Source organism: Euprymna scolopes, chromosome 37, assembly GCF_053919585.1.
Source record: "Euprymna scolopes isolate OS-2025 chromosome 37, ASM5391958v1, whole genome shotgun sequence".
NCBI classification, from domain to species: Eukaryota; Metazoa; Mollusca; class Cephalopoda; order Sepiida; family Sepiolidae; genus Euprymna; species Euprymna scolopes.
The window spans coordinates 10,367,913-10,371,935 of record NC_136518.1 but is presented as its reverse complement, the minus strand read 5'-3'; positions in this window follow the sequence as shown (position 1 = coordinate 10,371,935).

The window sequence follows — 4,023 nt, the reverse complement described above, 5'->3', positions numbered from 1 at the left end:
GTCTCCACCGACTTTTTCAAAGGTTTTGAGTTTATTGTACCGGACCTTCTGTTGTCCTTTAAGGTCCGGAGCCGGTTGGAGAGGGTCTGTTTCACAAATCCTGCTTCCTGGCAGGAAGGGGAGCTTTTTGGTCCGTTCAGTGCGGACTTTGGGAGTGGGGGAGGGGACCTCTTTTGGTTGATGGGGAGGCTGAGCGCTTGGGGAGGGGGTAGCCTGCTCGTTTTCTTCTTTTTGGCTCCTGTCACGGGATGAGGGGCGGGAAGAGTTTCTTGGGGCCTTTATAGGAGAGGGGGAAGGTTGTTTGGGTTGCTGGGGTGTTGGGATCACAGGGGGCTCATCCTGTGTTGTTGTTGCAAGGGAGTCCTTCTCAGTCTCAGTGGGGGTAGGAGGGTTTGCGCGTGTCTTGCGGCTTTTCCTCCTCCTGGCCCTCCTGATCTCTGTTGCGCTCAGGGCCATAGAGACTGTTGTTGTCTCTTCCTCTGCCTCTGACGCGGCCTCCTCCTCAGATTCTGGTAGTTTCCTCTTGTTTGAGGAGGAGGGTGTCTGTGTGTCCATTTTCTCCGTCTCGCTCTTCGGTTGTTCTTGGTCTTGGGTGACTGTCTGCAAGGATGGCTGTTTGTTGATCTTGCCTTTCTTTACGACCGTCACCCAGCCTGTCGGTGCCTCTGGAGGATTTGCGGCCGGCGCGGGAGCAGCGGCTTGATTTGTTGTCACGCTTGTTCCCGCCGCTTTTGTGGGCTTCTTCCCTCCATTCCTCTTTGGACAGTCCTTCGCCATATGCCCTTGTTGTGTGCACAGCCAGCAATGAGGCCTCCTCCCTTCCACTATAAGGGAGAGTGTCCACTCTCCGAACTTGAGTGTGGCTGGGATGGCGTAGAATCCAGCCTTGTCCAGGACCATCTGTACTTTGTAGTCCCCGGTCATGATGTTTCTTAATCCGCGGACCGGGGTGACTTCCTCTACGTCTCCATACTGGCTTAGGATAGCCCCCAGTTGTTTGGCCTCCATATAGCAGGGGACATTTAGAGCAGAAACATTTGCTCTCCTCTTGTTCATATAGATGGGTTGGAGCTTTATGTTCCTGCTCTGATGGCAGGTCCTGGACAGCCTGACTGCGTCTTCGGAGGTGGGGAGCAGAACATCCCACTGTGCGTAACTCCTTCTACAGATGTAGTTGGCGGGAATGTTCTGCTCCAGCAACACGTTCATCATGGTGTCCTTGTTGACGCCCATCAGACCCCTTGTCTTGGTGTCTGAAGTTATCAGCGAGAGCACTCTTTTCTCCAGAACTTCCACTTGACCCGGGAGGGGTTGGATGTTGTTCCCCTGGGTATACTCCTTGTAAGTGGAGTCGAAGAGTGCTTTGTAGTCTTCGGGCGTCAACTTCCCTTGCTGCTCTTTGGGGCCCCATGCCGGTCCTCCATCCTGGTGGGTGTCAGCTGGACTCGGGTTGGGGGCGTAGCTGGTGTTGTGGGGCTCTCTCCTGTTATGGGCATTTTTGGCTTCGGAACTGGGCCGTTACCAGGCAAAGTAGGCCATTGTGTCCTTGGCGTTGTTTCGTCCTGGCTTGGTTTGCTCTCCGGGCCGCTCCCCTTTCTTATTTTCTTTCTTTGCTGGGTGGCTGTCCCCTTGGGGGATGGAGGTGTCTCCCCTTCTGGTGCCGTGTTCCCAGCTGGAGCCTTGGTGGGTACTGTCAAGGGTGTCTCTCCTTCCAGCTTGCTTTTGTTACCACTGGCCGGAGAGTCACCCCTTTTCCGTATTTGGTCCTCTTGGGAAGTGTTGGGGGGCCAATCACTGTCTTCCCCGCCGAATAGTGAGCAGATGGAGGCTATTACATCTTCATCCAGCGCCTCGGTTTGGTCCGCGGTGCTGTTTTCCTCCTTTTCTGTTGGGGAGTCGCCCTTAGGGGGAGCAGGGGATGGGTTCCCCGGTCTTCCTCCCTTGGTTCTGCCGTCCTGGGGTGCAGCTGGTTGGCTGGGTTCTGCACTTTCCCCAGCTATTGACTTAACGGCAGCTTTTTCCGCTGGGTTGCCCTCGTGGGGAGCGGTTGCAGGTGCTTTTCGGGGGGTCGCCGCGGGCTGCGGCCCTACCCTCCCGCTTTCTTCCAAGGTCGCCGCGCGCCGGGGCCCTACCTTGTTTCCTGGCGCCGTCTCGCCGGGAGATGCATCAGCTCCCTCACATAGGGAGTCGTTAGCAGTTGAGATGCTGCGCATTTGGGGTGACGTACCCCTCCTGCCTGGCATCGTGGCGGTTGCACTGGCCGCTGGCGCGGACCAAAGTGTAGTGGGGGGAAAAGAAAACCCAGGGGAATTGAGGGGGAGAAGGGGGGGAGCGGACTTTGAAGAAATTAGAGTTTTTGACTTCCCCTCACGGGGATGTCGGGTTAGCAGCTCAGATCCCCCCGCGAGGGGGGAGAGCAGAGAAGAAAGACGCAGTGGGTGCTAGCGGGTCAGAGTGCCGCGTCGCAATTAAGAGAGAGAGGGGATAGGCATCCCTGCCCACAGAGGGGAGCAGAAACGAAGCACCCGCCCTACCCCACGTCACCCTACCCACTAACTTACCCCAACGGAAGCGAGAAAGAGAACCCTGTCTGCTCGATCCACTGGGAGAGCAGCGAAGATAGACAAAGTTTGGGCCTGGCAGGTCAGAGTGCTGCTCAGGCAATTAAGTGTTGAGAAATTAGACCATCCCAGTCTCGAGAAGTGAGACCGAAACGAAGAAAAAACAACATGCAAAAACAACAAATGAAAAAAGAAGGTCTCAACTACCAGCGATAGTGGTGTTGGTCCCGAGATTCCAGTCTCCCAAAAGAGGGGATCGGTTTCCGGGTCCAAGCTCCCACAAATGTGGAGTCGGTCCTCTAGGTCCTGACTCCCCAAAGGAGGGGGTCGGTCCTTGCTAACAAAGGTTAGTAAGAAAAAACACCTTAACCTAGCCCGAAAGCCCGGTGGTGGGTCAAGTTTAGTAACTGAGAGAACAGATACTACACTTTGATCTTGTTTATATATTTTATTGAGAAAGAAAAAATTGAACATAAAAAAACGTACAAAAAATTCAATTCAACAAAATTAGGCACAAGGCCCTACAAGAAATTGGGAGGGGGAGGGTACAGGGTCTTTTTGACTATGTAACAGATGAGACTTTGAAGTCTTACTCTTGACTGGCAACATTTACCAAAATACCTCAATCACTCTGTGGATCCTAATCTAACTAATAACCCCAGCGTTCAATGTAAAATTTAACTATGTACAATTTGTATATTCATTTCTGTATGTTGTGTGTGCATTTTTTTTTTTTTTTTTTTTTTTTTGTGTGTGTGTATGTGTGAGAAAATAAAGTTCGATTTCATTAGAAAGAGTTCTTGAATTAATTGGCATAAAATGTTCGTGGAGTGGGAAAAAACTAATGAAAATGTTCATTTCAAAAATAAGGAAAAAACTACTAATGTGTTGTTAGTAAGACCCCCCTGTACTATTCTATGTGGCTAGATCCCCCACTGTTTTCCGGGGAACCGAAAACAAGCAGAGCATCCCTAATGGGGTTTGGGGAAGTCGCCTTAATGGAGGTGGGAGAAAATAAAGCAACGGATGGAGGGGGTAGGAAGGTGACCTCTGAGTAGGGGGATGACCGGGAGCATCAGAAAATAAAGATGAGGAGCAGGGGGGTTGGGCAGACTCAGAGGTTCTCTAATACCAAAAAATAAAATCAGGAACAGGATCTCATTTGTACCACCAGTCAAGAGTTACTTTACTGAACTTATAATGCTAACCTAGGCGGGATGGGTTCCGTAGGACCCAGCACCGCCCATGCCATGCCTAAGGAGGGAACACGTATTGAAACTTGGCTCCTCGACGGATGCACAAACTAGTGCTGTGCACCCACCTCTTGTCAAATTCCACTCTAGGCAACCTCTTCCAATCGCATCTGATCTTTACTTTAAGCAAATGTTTAAAGTAAACGATCAGATCCCGATCAGGAACAGATGTCCCTTCGTGGACCAACTTGAGGCGCGCGATCCAAATG